This window comes from Anomalospiza imberbis, chromosome 4 (genome assembly GCF_031753505.1).
Source record: "Anomalospiza imberbis isolate Cuckoo-Finch-1a 21T00152 chromosome 4, ASM3175350v1, whole genome shotgun sequence".
NCBI classification, from domain to species: Eukaryota; Metazoa; Chordata; class Aves; order Passeriformes; family Viduidae; genus Anomalospiza; species Anomalospiza imberbis.
The window spans coordinates 14,085,356-14,107,679 of record NC_089684.1 but is presented as its reverse complement, the minus strand read 5'-3'; the positions used below and the strand labels follow the sequence as shown (position 1 = coordinate 14,107,679).

General features: G+C 37.0%; 1 long non-coding RNA gene across 1 annotated transcript in view; it reads left to right on the top strand.

Moving 5' to 3' along the window:
• Nucleotides 1-19,860, top strand: part of LOC137473355 (uncharacterized) — a 34,924-nt gene extending 15,064 nt beyond the window's left edge. Inside the window, exon 3 of the long non-coding RNA XR_010998711.1 lies at nt 19,372-19,860. This is a non-coding gene — a long non-coding RNA (uncharacterized lncRNA). The remainder of the gene's footprint in view (nt 1-19,371) is intronic.
• The last annotated feature ends 2,464 nt before the right edge of the window (nt 19,861-22,324 follow it).

The window sequence follows — 22,324 nt, the reverse complement described above, 5'->3', positions numbered from 1 at the left end:
GTTTTTCACTGAAAAGCTCACAACTATATTTTCCTGTCTAATATTCAATTTGATATCAATAGCCAATCTCTAAATCAGAAGCATTCCCTCAGCGTGTAGGGCAAGATGTCATCCTACTGTAATCCCTGCATTCAGCTTTTGAAGACTTAGGCTCTCTCTAGAAGTCCTTTTCAGGTTTTTTTTTTTTTTGTCTTGTTTTTTTGTTTGTTTTTTTTCCAACTTTTTGTTTTAATACAGAGCACTGACATGCTGATATTTAATGTGGTTAAATTGAAAATTATTGTCAAATGGTTATTTTAATGGTGTCTAAATATAGGTGTTGGATACTTGGATCTGTGCATAGTTTTACAGCTAATACACTTCCTGTCCATCACATCTTCTTCTGGTTCTATGATTTTTATAACTGATTATTGTCTTTCCATGTTTTAATTTCCCCTTGTGATAATCTGTTCAGTGTAACTGCATCTCAGTTTTCTTCTGACGTCTTTTTGACATGTCCTTATTGCTTCTCCTGATTTATGTTTCTATTTTGTAGCTGTCATTCTGGTAGCTTTATATCTTTGATTCCAGTCACTATTTGATCTCTTCTAATGGAATCAGTCAGCATGCCATAATTACATGGTGGACTTGTTAAGTGACTGTCAGTCAAAGATTCCTCAAATTTAGAGAAATGAAACAAATTTTCTTCTTTGAGAGGTGCATGTGATGACAATTATGTCCTTCAAAAGTTTTACTTTTCTTAAGAGCACAGTATGCCTCCTGCACACTTTCAGAGACAAGTTTTTCATTCTCTATTAGTACCAAGATAACAAGTAAATGGAGAATTTCTGGTAATGCTATACTCAAAAAATAGCAGCACCTTTTTGTGATTGCTTTTGAGCCCAGTTGGTCAGGCATAGGTTCAAAAGCCTGCATAAATATTCTCTGATTCTGCAGCATTCCCAAAGAAAATCAGTTGCTGCTCAATCTCAAGAGTATTCTTCTCTCTGTCTCAATTTCTTTGAAAACGTATTTTTTCAAGAGCTTATTTCAGTATACTGCAACAGCTATAGGATGTCTGGTTGTAGAGCAGGCACTGAGAAGTTAGAAATGTTGTTTCTGTGTGACCTAAACTTCTTTACTTATGTAAAAAATAACCAACACACACCAACACTTTTAAAAAACTATTGGGAAGGTCATGTGACTGACTTCCTGCCATTTAGAGTGTTATGTTTTGAACTGTCTTTTTAATCAGACTTGTCTTGTTTTGGGTTTTTTTTTAATTTATTTTTAATTTATTTTGCCACTCTGCCTTGCTCCTTTGTCTTTTGTCCTCTATGTTCCAAGACCATAGTCTTTCTAGGACACTGGTTTATGTCTATAGATCCCAAAATGACAAGGCTGTTCACTGCACAAGAAAATCACACTTCAAGGTCACTCTGGCTTAAGGTGCACAACCAGCTCAGGCTGCAAGGGAAAGTTTGTGCAAGGAAACCTTGTGGCCTTCTTTTGGGATGGCATGGTATGCTGTGTTGTCTCAGTCCCTATTTTTACTGCAGATATTTAGTGAACCCTATACAGTCAAAATGAAGTATTTGAGAAAAAGCTATTAAAAATTCATGAATGATGGTGGGATTACTGTTGTATAAGAGTGGATGTTTCAATTCAGTTTGCTGTTTTGGCTCTACCATGAGGAATTGTGTAAGATCACATTAAGGATGCCCACAGGACAAGCGGAATAAGGTCTTGCTGACCTGAAGTGAAAAGAATCATAACCACACGACAGAGTTTGAAAACTGCAAACAAAATATCAAAAAAGTCATTAGTTAGGCTGTCAGTGTCTACTTTCACCTTTCCCCTGAAACCCTCAGAGATCCTCGTGTCTAGCCCTTCATCTATGTAGCTAAGATTTTCAGTCTGCTGCAATGCTGAATTTAAGTAGACAAATAGTCTACTTTTGTTTTCTGATGAAAACATGATTAATATGTCTGAAGAAAGTTTGGAAGCTGGCAACATCTTACCAGCTAGAGAGGATTAAAAAATGAAGTATGGAAATGTGTTCATTGTTTGAAAGGATTGAGCTTGCCACAGAAAGCCTATCATATGTTTTAATGGAAATACTACTCAGTCATATTCGGGGAGGGAATAGTTCATTTAGGTGAGAAGATATTATCAGCATTGCCAGTAATGTTAAGTAGGATTTTGTCATCAGCTTGTCATAGCTGCAGTTTCATTGTCTCTTGCATCCTCCTCAACATTCCACGGTAGAGCAGCAGTAGTCTGGTATAGAGGTTTCCTGGGAGATTCCATCCAAGCAAAGCCTCCTGTGCCTCTGTGACCCTGTGCTGCCCATAGGCACTGTGATGAGGAACTTGAACAGTGTGTACTAGGCTTGTCCTTTTCATATAACTTTCTGTAGGCACTGTTGAGCAGATTATAGGGCTTGATGAACCTTTTAGTATGGCTCAGTACTGTTCTTTTTTTGTTTTGTATAGGTGTTAGGGAGAAGAGGAAATGTGGGTATCAAGCTGTCCCCTGAAAATTTTAAGTTTGCTTTCATATTAGTTTTCCCCTTTGTAACAGGTGAGCTCAGTGCATAACTCCTGAAACATCTTAAGTATATTGTGCGATGTGAATGTGCCTTCCCTCTGATGCACCAAATTGCACAGCTCTGTCACTTGCTCTGTCTGGTCATCTTATAAATGATTAATTTTGTCTTAATGAATTTCTAACCTCAGGATTAAATTACTGAAGAAGAAAAAGAGAGGTATTTGAATGACAGCAACTTATCCACATTGGATACAAGCACTAAAACCTTCCTTAGGCAACTTGTCCTGTTGCAGAACTATTACAATGTTGCATGCCATGACTGAGTGATCTATCTTCTCATCTCAGTTGCTTATTACACATCCAGATGCTACTGGAGAAGTCAGCTCTAGATAGGTCTGTATTTTTGTCTGAGAGATTGTATGATATCTGGATAAATATGAAGTTCGGAAACTATACAGTAAAACTTAGGGAGAACCAGGGAAGTTATGCAGGTAATTCAGGGAATGCATAAAATGGTTCTTGGTTACCTTTGAAATTTAAGATCGTGACAAGCTATTCTGTGAAAACAGTATGGAAACTGTGTAGGAAATTTAGCAAACAGTTTATCTGAATACACCAACAGTGAGATACTCCATCATCCATCTGTTGATTCCTCCATCTATTCATTTGGTGATTAATGTAGCATTTCCTTTGTCACAAAACATGCATCACAGACTAGACTTCTTGCTGAGGGAGTCACTTTAAAATAGCAGCCCACACTGAGAGACATCAGAACAATTCACAGCTGGGCCGATGTCGAAACAGTGCTGGTATAATACAGCATTTTTAAAAGGCGTCATAGTGATTCATTTGCGGATTCAGCCTTTACAGCTACAACATTTATCCCAGAGTATTCAAGTAAATTGCCCTTAGGAATATAAACATGTCTAACCATACACTGTTGTGAGAACACTTGACTAGAGTGTCTGTGTGTTAAATAATGATCTTAGACATACCAATAATACCGCTTTCCTCTTCTGAGATAGAGCATCTATTGCATTGGAATATAAATGAAAAGTACTCATTTGGATTTCCAAAGCAATCTATTTGTGCAATGAACGTGCCTATGAAAAGCTATATTAGTTCTCTTTTTCTTTCTATCTCTAGAAAAAAAAAAGTAAAAAAAAGTAAACTTTTCTGAATGACTCTGCAGGCTGAGATTTTGTGGAAAGATCATGACATCCACCTGTTAGGATACACCTTTAGGATACAAAGTGTGAAACCCTCACAAGTAACCAGCATTGGAGCTGTTTGTCTCTTCTGCCTCAATTCTGGATGTGCTTTTGCTCATGGCCTGCACCTGCAACCTTAACTGTGTGGACTGTGGATTTCTCTCTTGCAACTCTCTTGGGCAGTTCCAGGAATGTTATGTAGATCCTCTTGAGTGCATCTTTTGAATGGAGGAAGTGATATTGACCATGGATGTATATTCTTGTCTAATGGCAAGCCTAATTCCATAGCCAAGTTTCCTGTGGCTATTTAGTGTATTAAAAGACACTTGGTAATTTGTTCAGTCGTGGGAATGTGATTTTGTGCTTGATGTATGTTTCAGTTCAGCCAAGAATGTAATGCACCATGGCATGTACACCAGAAAAATCTGAGAGGCCTAATGGTGCCTTGCAGCTAGATTTCAGGAAGGATGTTCAGTTTCTTAAGCAGTAATTATTTTGTGAATCATCCTATGTAAGGAAAGAATTTTTGTGTATAAATCAAACCCAGTTTTTAAAGATTACACTTTGCCTATCAACCACTGATATTCCAAAGTAGATGAATATCCACCTTGGTAGGTAGATACTCAGTAGGATCATTCTGGGTCCCTATACAGTAAATGGTAGATGAAAAATAAATAAGATGTCTAAGATCAGGAGTGTAGATTTTTGATCTCTGATGTGCCATAAAAGAAGTGGAAGCTTGTAGGCTATGTTTGTTATCGGGTAGACAGCACTGACTGCAATATGAGTGACTGCAAATCTGGTTATAGAGTTTTGTAGATTACTTGTTAAATCACCTGCCAGGATACACATATAAGGCTCTTGTGAGACCCATCTCATATTTAGGGCTTGAAAGGGGAGAAATTGCAATGAACTCGCTGTACAAGGAAACCTTTTGATGCCTCTAGGAAATTCTATGTGAGTCATTTACTGGCACCAGTAAATGCTGGAATTAAGTTTAGCACAAGGAAGGATGTCAGTCAAGGGTTATAATATAGGACATATTATGAATTTTTGCTTTGGAAATTGCCTGTGCTATGCACTAACTACTTATTTGACATGTTGCTGTCTAATTGAAGGCAGTCTAAGTGAAGGCTCTTTGTTTTCAGAAATCCGCTGCTTATTCCATTAATGTAACAGAACATTTCAGCATTTATTGAATAGTTAGTATATAAAAGTAAAGAAATAATAAGACCTACAAAAACGACTTTAGGAAGAAAGGATTTAAAATATTATTTGGATGATGACGTAAATATAAAAGAGCATAAGCATATGATATATTGTGGGAAGCCTAGCACCAAGACTGAAAGTATATTTACATGTGTATGAACATCTCTGAAGAGTAAAAAAAGACATTTTCTTCAACTTGTGACAAGGCAAAAATTTTGTATTGCTTACTTACAGGATACAGTTTAATTTAAGTTAAACTAAGAAATATGCTGGTGGCCTAACTTCAATTTTTTCCATACTGATTTAGTTGGAACATTAGACCAAGAAAGCAATTCAGGCCAACTACTTTCCTTTATGACTTACGTGGGAAACTCTAAATACTGTTTATATTCTAGATTTTCTATTTTTCTATGTGTCTGGGATTAAGTATCTCTCTGTAGTGTAGAATTTGATCAGCTATACATTCAGATGACACTTAAACTCCATTACAGTTCAGAGATGCAGTGCCTGAAATGCCAAATTCTTCAGAGATTTTTTGCCTTCAGGAATTTTCAGAGTGGGCACTTTACTAAGGGACCAGAGCTGAGGTGGAGGCATCAGAATTTGGTTCAGAACAGCATCTGAATTTTTAATATTTTTAAAACAAGAGTTAGGGTACATCTCAAGATACTGAAATATAAGTTTTTAGGCCTCCTCTGCTCAAAAGCTGCTTCTGCTCCTGAGATTGCTGTAATCACTGACTGAGTTGATACGAAATGCTTTAATTTTACTGTTGAACTTGCAGCGCTAGGCAGCAACAACATGATTCTTAGAATAAAGAGAGTCTGGGGAAGACAAGATATCACCTGGGAGCAGGAAAGGAAATTGTCCTGTTCATGTTTTATATTAATGCAATCTTCTGGTTTATTCAATTTGCTTGTGAGTTGGAAGTATGTGTATGAGGCAGAGAGACAGGCAAGGACATTTAAGTATTGTACCCAGGATTGTCAGGGAGTTTTAAAGTCAATCACTTCTGAAACATTTTCCCCAAACTGATCTTTAGTAAAATTCTTTCTCCCCTTGAGGTGAAGCCACTTTTATATAGTAGTATAAAATGCATAATGTGAGAAGGGCTGCATTGGTTATGCCACTGGGAGCCTGAGATTAAAGTTGTCTCAGAGGTAATAAAAATTTGTATGACAAATGTTCATTTAGCATGAAATAGTCTCAATATTAAAAAAATTGTTATTCAATGTAACTATTTCAGTACACAATAATCTGAAAACTGCTTATCTAATTTTCTATTTTAGAAAGATAATATTCACACTATAAATATCATAATTACTGAACAGTTAACAGCATTTAATGATATCTGTACCTTAAATGATCATCTGCAGTCAGGGGAACCAGATTAACTTCAATTGTAAAAACCAACCAGATTAACTTCAAATGTAAAAGCCCAAATAATTCTACTGTGTTTAAAGTCATGAGTGACAGTAAAGATTCTAAGTGTATGCTTAAATATATCTCTATTAACACCAAGCATAAACATTTAAATGCTTATCTCATCATAGAATTACAGAATCACAGAGTATCCTGAGTTGGAAGGGACTCACAAGAATCTTCAAAGTCCAACTCCTGGCCTTGCACAGCACCATCCCCCAAGAATCACCCTGTGCCTGAGCTTGTTGTCCAAACGCTTCTTGAACTCTGTCAGGCTTGGTGCTGTGACCACTGCCCTGGGGAGCCTGTTCCAGTGCCCAAACACCCTCTGGGTGAGGAATCTTTTCCTGATATCTAACCTAAACCTCTCCTGACAGATCTTTGGGCCATTCCCTTGGGTCCTGTCACTCGTCACCACAGAGAAAAGGTCAGTGCCTGCCCCTCTGCTTCCCCTCATGATTTTATTAATCTAGTATAGCTGTCCGCAAGTATGTCTCTATTACGTGTGTAATTTTAAATTTTTAAAAGTTACAATAAATATGATAGCTATCCTTCATTTGCTAAATGGTAGAAGCCATGAAGACAGAAAATAACAGAAGTTCTGCTGAGATTACAGGTCTGTAAAGCTCTGTATTCTGAATAACTACACAATGTGCATAATTTATGTTTTTTGATCCTTTAATAATTAGAATGTGGATTCTTGGTGTAATTATTAATCTCTATAAGGTCAGACACCTCCGAAGAGTAAATCATAAGGCTTGAAAGATCTCACCTTTCTGGTTACGGCATACAGTGTTTGAATAACATTTTTTTTTTTTTTTTTTTGCAGGAAACAGGTGAGCTCCAGCATTAGGGAAGAGCACAGACATCCCAAACTTGTCTGGAGAACTGAAGGAGCCCTCTGACCTCGCAGGTTTCAGAACATGGTTTCAGCACCTCCCTATCCACCTCCTGGCTGCATGGTAGATTAAACACCTACCTGTCATCGAGAATGTTCTGATTGTGTGGAGCTACATTAAGGGATGTAGCTGGCTTCATTATCCAGTACAGAGGCAATGAATATATTTAGATGACTGACAGAACTGATGGGATTATGCAGTAAGTGGTCTAAATTATTGCATTGAATTTGAGATCAAATACCTATAAGCCAAGGAGGAGTAACTAGGACTTGCATCTGTACTAAGAAAACATATAGGAATGAGGCTGGGGAGAAGGAGCTCTCAAGCAGAATAAAAAAGATGAATAAATGATCCACACAAGTCTTCAGTTGCAAACATGTGAAAAGGGATTTCCAGTAGATGTTCTCTCACCTTTAGGCCTATCAGGTTTTGCATCATCAGCTTTATCTCCCTCTCACACATAGTTTGCTCTTACATTGATATATAGCTTGTTTGGCTATATATAAACAAAAGAGTCTCATTCAAATTTCTTTAAAGTTTATCTGCATCAAACATGACCTTTTATCCATTACTGTTAATTGTTCCCACGTATTGATGGAAATTCAGTCTGTTCAAATTGACTAGTATTTACAAATCTGGAAGTTTTTCTGTAATATAGTTATGACAGACATCTTTAGAATTACTAAGATGCATGTTTTTTAGGTATTTCATGAGTTTTCTTAAGCAAAATTATTTTCAATTTCTTGTAATATCAAGACGATATGGAATATGTCAACATCAGAACAGACTAGATTTATTACCTGGAAAGGTTATCTCAATTTTACTCCTCAGTTATTTCAGCAACTTGCAAGAAAACAGCAAGAATGTTCATAGTTTGAGCTTAGATGATGGATTCCAAAGATAATTTCATATTGGCAGTTAATTTTCCATTAATAGATTGGTGTCCGACTTGAGTGACTAGTTAACAAATGCAAACCCTTTCCCATTATTTAGGTTGACATATGAGGAAAGAGAAAAGTTGCAAGGGAGAAAAGCAATGTATGTGTGGGACCAAAAGCTAAAGCTAATCTAACTATCTCGTAGTTGGTTGGCACTAGGTGGTCACAAAATGTCTCTGTCAGGGTGGCAGATATCCCTCCCCAGCAGAGCTGATTTGATATCTTTGACAGTGTGATAGATAGCATTGCAACAGGCTATATCCTGGTTTGCCAGGACATGATGTGAACCCCTTTCAGCAGTTTGTGCCCTGTTTCATGCCAGACGTTGGCTGGAATGGTTCATTAGCTAAGGAGCCCTCTTGGTGTATTTCACTGCCTTACAGATACAGCCAGTCTATTTTCTCATGCAACAGATATGAGGAAATAGCTGCTCTGTTGATTTTTTTCAGATTTGTACACTAGTGTAGCAGCAGGCAGAAGCTCAAACTATAAAGCTGGGAAAAGATCCATAACTGGCAATTAGCAGTAATTGTGATAGCTGTAACACATTAATATCACACTGGTTTCAAAATGTAGTTCTTGGCACTTGAGTACTTTTAAGGAAAGCATAAATTATTTTTCTACTGTTTTCCCTTTTCAGTACTGTAACAGTATTTGGAGGATGTGAACAAACTACATTTGCAGGGAGAACATTTCCTTGGAGAGCTGTCCCCCAGCTTCCTCTGTAGGTTTTGTGTTACTGGAAAATGAGAAAAAATGAAAAAACTCATGGGCAGTATGCAGGGATTCTGGATTACTGTGGATTCTTGTATGAGGAGCTCTAAATCAGTGTAACTTCTTTTTCTTTTTTTCCCTTTCTTTTTCTTTTTCTTTCTTTCTTTTTCTTTTTCCCCCCTTTCTTTTCTTTTTATTTCTATTTTGTTTCCTACGACTTTAAGCTTCATGTTCCATGTTGCACCTATCTCCCCTTTACCATGGACTCAGCATTGGTGAGATTGCACCCTGAACCCTGTGTTTAGTTCTGGTTTCTTCACTACAAGAAAGCCATTGAGGAGCTGGATTCAGAGAAGGGCAACAGAGCTGGTGAAGGGTCTGGAACAAGTCTTATGAGGAGCAGCTGAGAGAGATGGGGTTGTTCAGCCTGGAAAAAAGGATGCTCAGAAGACCCCATTGCTCTCTAGAAATACTTGAAAAGAGGTTGTTGGCGAGGTGGTTGTTGGCCTCTTTGCCCACCAAACAAGTGACAGAATAAGAGGAAATGACCTCAAGTTGCACTAAGGCAATTTTAAATTGGATATTAGGAAAAAATTCTTCACTGAAAGGGTTACCAAGAATTGGAACAGGCTGCCCAGAGAAGTGGTGAAGTCACAGTCCCTGGAGTGTTCAAAAAACATGTAAATGTGGTGTTTGGAGACATAGTTTAGTGACAAACCTGTCAGTGCTGGGCTAATGGTTGGACTCTATGGTCTTAGAGATCTTTTCTGACTTTAATGATTCCATGATTTTATTATTTTAGTACAGAGTACCCTAAGATCTAGTTTAGCAGTTTGCATATGTCATTGAGCAACATGTCATTGTGTAAAGCTTACCAAATAAATTGGAAGAGTACTCACAGGAACCAGGCATTCAAATCAGCTTGGTAGAGGAAATAACAGAACTTCTTTAGCTGATAAACTCTTCTAAGCATTTGCAGCTAACCAGAGCCTCATGTTACCAGCACATTGAGTAAAAGTATTACTGAGCCCTGCTGCCTTTTAATTTATTCTTTCTATTAATGGCATCTAATCTCCTGCATAAATCATAAATATCTAATGAAATTTAGAATAATCAGTGTCTGTAATTAGTAATTTACCCATAATATATTAACTTTTAAAATCCAAGAACTTTCTTTGATTTATTTTCAACATTATTGGTTACTACCCTTTTACAAATAAACAAATTCTGTTAAATATTTCTGCTAATAGGACTGCCAATGCCAGTGAAGTGCACATGATTACTTATGAATTTACTAAAAAATTAGAAATTTACTGTATATACTTAGAAAAAATCTAATGTTTGAATAATTTATAATCCTGGAATCCAAATTATTATTATTTTTTAATAGTTAAATCCCTGTGTAATTCTCTGAAGAATTTTTCTATTTAATCTCTCAAGTTTCTTTTATACTAGTCTAGGGATTTTTTTACTTACCAATTTTTCTTGGTAGGGTATTTTATATTAAGCTTTTTAACATAGGTATGTATTTAGTATTTGTTGAAAAGCACAGGAAAAGCACAGAGCAATGTTTATTTGGGGCATTTGTTGTACTTTGGTTTGTTCTCATTTTCTTGTTTTCCATGAATATTCATCCTCTTCCTAAAAGAAAAAAATACTTTTATCTTGTTATTCCCTCATTAGGAAGTTTGTCTCTAAAAATATTTTTCAGCAACAGATGTTTCTTCCATGAATGTATCAAGGGAATGTAAATATTTGCTGCTCAACAACCTGTTATGAACCAAATCTACTTGGACCATAAGGATGTCCAAGGACCAGAGTTACAGAATATATGCTGATGCAGTGTCATTTTGTCTTGCATATGCAAGTTTAGTCTTCAATTTAGATCTGGTAAAGATTGCAGTAAAATAATTATTTTCCAGTGTTATAATTAAAAAGCCTAATATTGAAACACATGAAATAAAATTCAGACATTGTTTTCCAATGTGAAATGAATTTTAAGAGCATTTCCTTACTGACAAGACATAAAGTATTACAGCTTATCCTAAAAACACAAGGTCCTTGATAGTAATTCAAATCTAAAAATCAGCCTTAGTTCTTAAGAAAACTTCAGCACAAGTCAGAGGAAATTTTGACCCATCTGTAATGAACATAATATGATATCAGGCAAGTCAGAATCCTTCTCTTGTTAATTTTCTTTTGTCTTGTATCATGATAGTCTCTCAGATCAGTGCTGTTTCCCGCTGAACTAATTTAAAAGTCAGTTTTTGGGCAAACTTCTCTTCCTTTTTTGGGTTTTTAATAGAAAGGCTTCCTATTAAACTCTTCAGATGATATTTTTAGGGAATCAATGCCCCAATAAATCTTTGATGAGTAAAAACTACAGTAAATGATAAAAATTCAAGGGTTGATTTAAGTTACATTTAACTTTGGCAGATTATTAACCAAGATGGTGATCCACTGTCCCATGCTGAAACTTGACTATGGTAAGAAATCATACTACTGATTTAGCAGATGAGAAAATCATGCACTTTAGCTGATAATTCTACATATGGAATAGATATGTAATAATTTTTTTTTTAAAATAGTTTAGTTGTGGAGATTTACAAATCTGAAGGCGTATTACGGATCTGACATGGAAATGAAGGAATGAAATATAGTAGCTAAATGGTACCTGCAAATATTATGCTTCTGAAAGGACCTGAAGGAAAAAAAGGTAATGGAAAAAAAACAATGAAGGATGTCAAAATATCAGTCTATTTAAAACCTGTTTTGACTACAGTTGGGACTTTATTCTTGTCTTAGTAGAAGACTGTATTTTACTCCTTAAATTGTCAGCTGATGGTTTATCTGAATAATGCCTTATCCCTTCACATCTTAAGTGTGATGGTGGAGGTGATGAGGTGCTGGAGTGGAGATAACATTGCAGTTGATATCTTACTGCATGCTGGAGTGTCCCCCTGATTGCCTTTCATTACATAAAGGTTTCTCTGTGTCTCCTGCATTGCCAGCTCACTATCAGCCTGGAGGCAGCAGTGTTTTGGTTTATATACACATTACAGCCTTGTTATCTATTTATCATAAAATTCCAGTTCCTTCAATCCAGATAATTTTTTATAGTTTATGCCTAGAATATCGAAAATAGGCAAACAGTTAGGAGCATTTATAAAAAGCAAAGAGCTATAAAAATAAATTGCCTGAAATGAGAGCAAACTAGAAGAGTTCTCTTCATCTTTCTTCAGATGATTTTTTTTCTTTCTCTTCTAACAAAACATTTGTCAAGGTTTCTTCTTTGAGTGTATATTATATTTCAAGCTGCATCTTTTAGAGTGTTAACCTTTCTAATCTTCACCACAGAGCACTCCCAGAGGGTACCTCCTTCTGGTGTCTCTGTTAACCTTTATAGACCACTACTCTTTTGAAATTTTCCCCAGACTTCAAAAAGATTAATTCTTTCTACTTAAAATTCATCCAGGGGACAGTTTAAACTGTTCTCCCTCAAAATAAATTGCATTTCTCTGTTTACAACAGTGCCCTGACAGAGGTGCCATCAAGTGTTTTGGGTATTTTTTGATATCTGATCCAGCCTCTAACAAATGACCTAGGTGTGCACAGGTTCTCTGTAACTCCTGAGAGATGGAAAGACCTGTGTGGTTGTCTTGGATACCTCAGAGCATTGGATTAAGCTCAAATTAAGACTTCTAGCTTTCCTGTTTCATTGTTTTATTTTGCCTGAAACTAGATGTGAGTATAAATGTGCAGCAGCTCCAGGCAGCAGCAGCAACTTTTGAGTAAATGATCCCCCAGTAATTTGTCTTCAGCATATTATAAGAAAACGTCACATAAATGTGGCACAGCTGAATAAAGTCAAAGGGTTTAGGTAAACAGTCTTTCATATCTCAGAAACAAGAAGCTCTTTGTTAAGCAGAAATCATGGCAGTAGCATCTAGGTAAAATATAAAAAAATAAATCTGCAATGATTTTTTTTTTCTTTTTTTAGAAAAATTAAATAGCTATGTGCCTTACATGTCCATCAATGTACTCTCAGAGGTTTCCAATTAATTTGCAAAGCATACTGTGAACTGTCTGAATAACTATCTGAATAACTGATTTCTATGGAAAATGAGTTTCCAAGACATGTTAGTAGTATTAATTGCAGCTGAATACATAATGTCTCTCTTTGTAATTTCTTTTCTGGAAATTACTTCCTCATCTTCTAAGACACAGAATATCATCTGTCTTTGCTCACAAGCTACTGCTGTAGTGTAAGTTTTTCTCATGCTTACAAAGATTATTATTTCAATTGTTCAGTCTGATTCCTACCAAAAATCCCCCTACAACTTGTCTACTAATCTGAAAGGTAGAAAATTTAAGAAAACTGAATTTACTTGCCTACATTTCGTGGTGTCACTGGTGGAAGGTGAGTTGCAAAGCTACCAGTTTCACACTCTGCATATATCCAGCCAGTGTGTACTTTAGAGAAGAGGTCTGCTTCTCTCTATGGCTTTATCACTGTGGGAAAGATGATCCTGCAAATATGTGTTTTGCAGGCCTCATGCAGTGTCCTAGCTAGCTTTTAACAGCTAGCTCAGATAATAATAAGAGATTAATTGTGGTATTAATCTCACCTAATTTTAGACTAGTACTGTGCAGATCTGAAATAATCAGCATAAGCTATTTTTACAATCCATAAAGAGAATTAGGCAGCTGCAGGTAGGTTTTAATTCATCTGACATTTTGAACATCCTTTTTATGGTGAATTATATTCTAATTTTGTCTCCACTAGTTATGAAGGGAAAGCAGATGACAATATATATAGATATTAACACCTATATTATAGAAGTTTGTATTTGATCACATTTAAATATTTACCCTAGATCACTCCCAAGATTTGAATACTATATTTTAATTTTCAGTTTGATTCATCTGTATGTTATTGGTCATCTTCCCTGACTATTTGAAGGCCAGCTCTCATTGACCTATATGCTTGCAGAGCAATAATCCATAAGCATAGTGTCCATAACAGATTTCCTTTCCCATCTCCCCCATATCCTTAAATCAAAACCAGGCAAATTAAAGCCACTTGCATAATTTTTCATCGTTGCAATGTTGCATCATGTCACAAAACCGGATTGGGAATATTCATACTTCTTATCATATGTATAAGGATCTCAACTCTTCAGATGTTAAATAATCCCTTTTTTCATCTGTTGAAATATAACCGCACATGTTGCACTTGTATTCAAGTTATATTGTATAGCAAGGTTGCAGAAAAACAAATGTAAAATAGGAGTCTGAAATGGAAAAAAGTTATTGCTTTCTATCTGATTTAACTCAGAAAATGTATTACTAGTGCAACTACTTACAACAAAGGTCTGAAAACAAAAAGAGCAGATTTCAATCTGATGTAGATCAAGGTATATTCATCAAAAACAGTGAAGGAACTAATTAAAGGTATGGCCATTGTGTGGAAGTATTCTGATTTTTTTTTTTTTTTTTGTGAACAGCTGCAATGTGGGAACAGAAAATCAAAGTAACATTTTAAATACTTAAAGTTAGGTTTTATAAAGCTGATGTTTTCTTCTGTTTCTGTTGCAATTGCATAAACTCCCTAGGTAAGGGCTAAGCATATGAAAGGTTTTTCATTGTCTCATATTTTCATTTGATCTGGAAGAAAGCCTTGGGTAACAGTCTACTATGTTATGGTTAGAAAAGTGAAGATTCAGAATGTGGGGTTCATCTTACTCTGGCTTTGCTCTGTTGTAGATCTGTTGATTGCCACTCTGTATGTCAGATTGTCATACTGACTTCTGATCAGCTAGCTGTTGCCTACTTTTTTCTTTGATAGGCAGGGACAGCAGGAACTGAAAAATGCTTCTCCATATAAAAGAGAGTTAAAATGGAAAAATCTCGGTCAGAAGGAAGAAAAGAGCTTTACTTATTTTCTCTTTGATACTGTATTCCAGTAGACAGACAGAAGATAGACAGACACATGGAATGAGAGACTCCTGACACGTATATTGGTCTCTGATGCTTAGGCCCTTTTGGGAATCTATTCTTGTGCTTGTTAGAAAGTACTTCCCTATGGTTTCTTTACAGTTCCAGAGTTTTTCTGACACCCAATATGTCCCTGTCTTCCAGGGTTATCAGGAAAAGAAGTGATTGTGCTTTAAAGTAGTTTTATATGGATTTGAAAATTATAATATCTGCTAAAAGCTGTGTGTGGGGGGGAGGTGGTTTATTTGTTTGTCTCTGGTTTGTTGGGTTTTTTCCCCCAGGCTTAATAAAATCATTTTCTCAGTATTTTCTATCAGTTTACATATTTTTAATTTTTTTTTCTCATCTGGTCATTGCCTATCAAAATTTTATTTTTTCCTCAATTAGAGTACCCAACACTTTATGGTCTGTTTGCATCCAGGTTAAATTGATAGTGAACGGAAAGCAAGATTATCTTAATGAAAATTTGTTTTTATATCCTAGTATAATTATGCCAATTTGGGCAACAATTGGACACTCATGACTTAATGTCTTATTGATTCTGATGTTCTTGAAGCACTTTGTTGCTGGTGCACAGATGCTGATGGAACCTAATAGCTTTAGAATCTTTTAGAGATTCTATGGAGTGCATAGTTGTGTCAGATTAAGTATAAGTACACATGGGGTTTTTTCCCTTTATGTAAGGATAGGTCTTAAAAGGATGTAAAATGAGGCAGGCCATATGGCTTTATGTCTTACGGGATGCAAAAGAGGAAGAAATGTTTTTCCCTCCTTGCTATGGCAGCTCTCCTTTGCTTTTCTCAAATGAGATTCTGAAATGGGAAACAGCTCCACTGATGACTTCTCTACTAGGCACATGGGTGAGAACATTGCTCCACATTCATGTACAGAAGAGGGTTGCTCCACTGTACTTTGCCTCTGCTCATACATCTATTCTATTATCCTTGTCCCTGTTCTGTGCTGCAGAAGGAAAAAAAAAGCTAGTTTGCCTCAGAGAATTTACTTCACAAAAAAAAGACCAGATTTCCACAGCATTTGTGAATTTGAATCTCAAAATGGAAAAAAAAAGAGATTATATACAAGATACCATGAACAGTATGAATTTTTACTTTTAAAAAAATATAAAAGCCCCAGAACAATATTAACAAATCCTTATAGATAAAAGATGTCTCCCATAAAAAATCAAGATTCCTTTGGAAGAAGTTCTAGCTGTCTAAAGTTTGTTCCTGGAATATACCTCAGTAAGTAAGATTCAGATGGTTGATTACAGAGAGGCAAGATGTCAGTTCCAATGAGATTAAATCCTCATGTGGTTATATTGACATCACGTCTATGCATCCAAATGTGAAGAGCTTTCTTTAACAAGAGCAAATAATATAATTTGCACTGTTTTGATTGGTGCTAATCTGATAAAAATAAATGCTTGCATTTATGCTGCTGAGGAAGGTATCACTTGTCTCATATTTATCCATTATTTTAACAGTTTGGGAATGAAATTAATGATTCCAGGAAACAACTGTTGTGAGACTTTGATGCAGAATATTAAAAAAGAGATAAGGGGAAATTAATAAGAATCAAATAAAACAAACACTTATAATAATTTTTCCAATCTTGTACTTTTCAGTCCTTAATGTGAGAAATTAATCCTTATTTTTCTGTAAAAACATATCTATTAGCCCCAAAATCAGTGGAGAAACAGATTCTACAGGAAACTACTCCCTGGCACAAAAGCTTAAATGCTGGGCAGGTGGATCTTTTATAGTGTGGCTCTCCTTAAATAAAATGATTGGTGTTTTTATTTCCAGGATAGGATTATGTGCATGCATGTGGTATGACGCAGGTACTGTGAATCTAATGTGTCTGAATTACTCTTGATCATGGCACACGTCATGGTTTAACAGGGAAGTGAATTTTCTCAGGAAGTTCGGGTCAAACCAATGAGGTTTGGATATTGGCACTTGGAGTGACCACTGAAGGCATGGACATGCCTCTAAGAACACAGGGGGTTAAAAGCAGAGAACTCTCAGGAGAACTCTCTTTTTGGTTTCGGTCAGCAGAAGGGTGAAGACCTTCCCTACCCAGCCACAGGCTGGGTGAGGGAGGGGAAGCCATGCGGCCTGGGAGAGGTAGGCCCAGGGTGTGAAGGGACTGGAACCGGGTCAACCCCTGCAGGACGGAAAGGTGGAGAAAATCTGAGATGTCTTTGTTCCTCCCCCAGAGAGAGAGAGAGTGAAAAAGACAGAGACTGTGCGGCAGTACGCCGGCAGAGGAGAAGGAGAAGGGGTGGAAGGTGCCCAGCCGTGGAAGTTGGAGTTCTGGGCCGAGATTTCAGCCATCCTGGGAGTCTGAGACTTTTAACCCCTTCTTGGATAATGAAAGCTTTGTGAAATGCTGCTCCTCCTCAATTTGAAAGAGAAAAGAGACAGTCTGGGACCTGAGGTCCCCTTTAGAAGAAGTAATCCTAGGTGGGAGGAGATGATGGAGTGGCTTTTGGCTGGACTATTCTTGTATAGCCATAGACTGAACCAATTTCTCCTGCAACAGAGACTGCATTTTAAGGGGGATGCAATGGTGAGCCAAAGGACCTGCTTCAGCAACTGCCAGCACAGGAATGGAGTGAACAGAGAAGAGTTGAGGAGGGTGTAGTGGTGCCCTCTGTCTTCAGGAAGAAGATGATCTCTGTTCCTGAGACCCTTGGCCCCAGGGGAGGAGAAAATGGGGGGGGACTGTGGTCCCAAAATAAGAAACTGAACTGTTGTTCTTTTGGTCCTCAGCAAAGCATCCTTAAAGGAGCCCTATGAGCAGTCTGTCCATGCACGGTGGTGAGAGCACTGTGACATGGAAAGGAGAGTGTCACCATAGCAGATTTTCTCTGGCAGTTGCCAGGTGTGACATGGAAACACAGAAGGGTTGCAATTGTGTTTCCTGGGAGTAAATAGTACAGGAGAGACTCCTCTCCCCCTTGATGAACTAAGAATTGATTATATGAAGGGTGCTAACGTGATCAGGAATCCAGGGTTTTTTCTCTCTGTGGTTTGCTGGAAATTGGGCAGGGGGAGGAGGAGAGTTTTGGAGGGTTTTCATCCTGAATTCTGTGTGTCTTTTATTATAGTAGTAGTAGTTTAATAAAGTTTTTCCCTTTGTTTTTAAGCTTGGGCCTGCTCTGCTCTGTTCCTGATCGCATCTCACAGCATTTATCTGGGGAAGGAGCATTTTCATGGGGACACTGGCATTGAGCCAGGGTCAAACCATGACAGCACAAATCTGGATAATATATTCATTATATAAATATTAAAAGATGTTGAATGCATCAATATATTTTGTTGAGATATCCAATTCTTATGTCATTTATTATTCATTCTCTCCAGAAATCCAGGAATCAAATCAAGGTGCAAGATGTCCACAGAGACTAGAAAATGCACCAAGTTTTAAAATTCTGTTCAGAAAAAGTATTCTGCATGACAGGACAAAACAAAGCAAAATCTTGCCTGGCCTTACTCATCAGCAAAACATTCAAAGCCTGTACAAAAAACATACATAATGTATTACTGGTACAAGATATGGTATTCTATTTTTTTTTTCCTGGAAACTCTTGTCAGAAATTTTGCATGGCTGAACTTAAAAGTTCAGTTTCTTGGACACCTATGTACTGATCTTTTTCACACAACTTCGTCATAGGAAAAAAACCCTTAGTCACATATATTTTGTCATGCCTCAGGAAAGTTAGTAATGACTTTTGAAAATGTATTCATAAACAGGTAATATTTTTACCTATATTGTAGCATGGATAATTACAGTAGATGTAACATAATATTCCATTGTAATATTCATTATGCATTTATCTTTCCTATGTATTTCACAGCAGCTTGTAAACCTCTGAATTTTTAAAAGCTTGCCTTAGAGAAAGAAATGCATTTTAAAGTTATAGCCTTAGATTAATCAAGAAAGTAGAGGCAAAGAATCACATGAAAATAAAAAAAACTCTAAATATCTCTTGAATTTTCGTACTTGTGAGTTATATATGGGAACTTTAAAATAATTTACTTTCAATATTTTACATTCTTTTACTGTCACTGAGAAAAATGGCTTAGATAAAAAGGGCTTAACAGAAAAACGATAAATATTTATTTTTCCTGCTTTATCATTAAACTAGGAAACATAAAAATAAAACTAAAGTCTCAGGCTTTTCCCAAGACTAACATTTTTCATTAAAATGCTACACAAATTTCAGTTTAGCCTTTTTGTATGCCTGAGGCAACTGCTGAAGAGCTCTGAATTTTGAGGCTTTTCAGACCTACAGCTGGAAAGAATGGTGTAAAGTGTTTTTTTCTCGTGTGGTTCATAGGCCGACACAATTTTTTTTCTTTGATCCCTTTGTGTTTAGCAATGATTTATTTCTTTTCAATGTTGGTGATTTTTACTCTTTTTTTCTTTTTTTTTTTAATTCATCAGGACTGTTCTGCACCTCAGCACCTGGCATCACTTGGTGACCTCCCTGAAGCTGAACACAAAGAAAATTGCTGGATTTCAAAAGATCTCTCCTCTGCTTGCAGAATACATCTTTCTAAATGAAGAGTCACCAAATGAGAAAGGGATGGTTTATGTACAAGTTACCCTCCATCAATTTTGAGCAAGTTATAAGAATAGCAGCTTCCTTAAGGTAAGTGTAGTTCTCATCTGTCAGCAGCTCCCTGCAACTAGATTTTTCTAATGCTTAGCAGTAGAATGACAAGATTTTTTTAATTCTTTCAAAGCTGTCTAATTTGACAGAGGAAATGGATGAAAGCAGTTTCCATTGCTGGTGCTTTACTTTCCACTCAAGCATCATCACTGAACACCAACAGTGAAACACTCAGAGGTGGCATGTCCTGCTTGTGCAAACAGATTGCTGAGGTAGCCAGGGCTGACTACAGTGTGCAGGGAATTAAAAGACAAAATTTTAAAAAATACCAACAAAACCAAATAAAAACCAGAAAGAAAACCAATAAAAAAGAACATTTAAATCTGAACCAAGCAGTGTTCAGTATTACAACTACCAATACGAAGATGGCAATGTCTAATTAGAGAATCATGTGCAGGTTATCCTGATTGTGATCTAGAAGGCTGTACCAGAAAGGACCGAAATATTCTGGAAAACAAGTGTCTTAATGCTGACAGCCTCTTTCCCATGGTAAAAATTTTAAATCTGTTTTGGACACCTTAATTTTCATCAGGGAACCAGGTGATAAACAGGGATCCAGGGAACCTTGATAAAATCTTGATCTTAAGATAACAAACTAAGTGTTCACTACCACATTGTTATCTTGAGATAACCAAGTTATCGGAAGCTAACCAAGCTAACTGCAGTGGGTTCTGGTTAAAGGCCCAGTGCCATAAAGGTGAGTGACAGAATTTCATCTGATTTCTCTAAGGGCCGTACTGCCACAATTTCCATTCTATTTACCAATGTCATGACAATTTGGTCCTCAGAAAATCAAGCATAAAGACACACTCACAACCCAATGCAATTAAAAGACATGTCTGATCTGAATAATTTCTGAATTATCAGAAAAAAAAATCTGAATAAATCAGGCTTTATTTGCCTGGATAGATCTTGAAAATAATTTTTGAGGAGGAAGCTGTTATATGATGCTTAAAAATTCAAGCATCAAAAATATATAATGCCTGTAAGGGGAAATATAAATGGTAAACTGAAAGAAGATTAAATGAGTAACTCATAAAGCCTATAAACTATTGAAAAGAGAGAAGATAAATTGCTAACTCAGTTTGATGTTACAGCTGGAAGTCTAGGTTTACAGAGAGGCTCCTTCTGTTGCTTTTATATAGACTGTTTTTTCCCATCAGGTGATTTATACTTGGGGAGGTTAGGTTATGAGCATAATAAATGTTCAGAACTCTTCCAAAATACGTGCAAATTACAAAGGTAAGAGTACATGCCTAAGAATAATTTATAATCCTTATATCAGTCAGAACAGTGTAACAGCAGCACAAGTTCATTTTGCACAGGAACAGACCAGAATCTGACAGCTATCCACTACAGTTTACAGGAAAAGAAATGTTGTCTTGGTATCTCTCAGGTAAATGCTCTCAGTGATGCTCATGCTGGCAAGCTGTAAGTTAACACACACAATTTCCCTGAGCTTCGTCTTTTCAAAGAAAGAATAAAACTGCTGAAAATATACTGATATAGCAGTGTTAATTTTAAAATAATTGTCTGTGCCATTTAATGATCACAAATCTAGTATCCCAAGAATGGAACATTTTCTTAATTAGTATCCTGTTGGTGTTAAAGGAAAAGCCTGGCAACATGAAAATATTGTAACAATATTTTTTAGGACAAATAAACTAGGAACTATTGTTCCTAGTTTAACAGGAACAAATTATGGGTTTTGGTTTCCCGCGGCTGCTCTTTACTTTTGTCTGCCCTGATCAGCTTCCGAATGCCTGGCTTGGGCGTCTCAGCTTTTCGTCGGGGCTGGGGCTCGCCGCAGTTTCCGGGCGCTCTTGCTGTCGCGCTCCGGGGTGGGCTGTTGTCCGCGCTTTGCCGTTGGCGTGAGGGAAGAAACAAAGAGGCAGGGAATTCGTCCAAATCCATCCGCGTGGTGGCTGGATGCTTTATTGGCTGCGAGAGCTGCGATGGAAAGGCTGCAGCCGCTCCCAGCTTCGCACGGACGCAAATGGCCTCGAGCGTGCCGAGGAGTGGGATCAAATAGGGAAGGGACAGGGCGGACGGGGAGCCCTCCCGCCCAATGGGTACAGACATCGTGGTGATGACGTGTACTGCAGCGACCAGTGGGAACACGGCAGGGGCGGACACGAGACTTTGGGGTGAGTGGGACCACGAGAACGGGGAGACGGGCACAGAAACCACAGGAGTAGGGGAAAACCCGGGGGATGCACGAGGGTACAGAGAACTGGAAAACTAACAGAGGAAAAACCCATAATGTGAACCCAAACCTAGGATGCAACAGTTTCCTACCTGGTGAGTAGTGACAAGTTTTTTTTTAATTTTTGCGCATATGTAAGATCTATGGAAAGTCATACCTAATGGTTGGTAAAGCAGTTCACATAAAATTTCTTTATAGGCAGAAGTTCTTATGGTTCTTTGAGATGACATTCAAATTTCAGTAAAACCATGTGATTTAGATGGAAGAAATATTTTAGGGAGAGCAGACAGAGTACTGACTGATTGTTTTTTAAGTTTGTTTATTTGGTACTGAATAAGGTGTGCAAACTCAGGCATAACTAGGGAGGCATTAAGAAAGACATGAAGGCAATTTGTCCCAAAGGCTTGTAAGGTCATGTTAGCTTTCAACAGAGTGAAAACAAATAAAACAAAGATGCTTAATTTATCCTGAGTGTAAATTCTTAAACAATGTAAATACTCTGCCACAAAAGTACATAG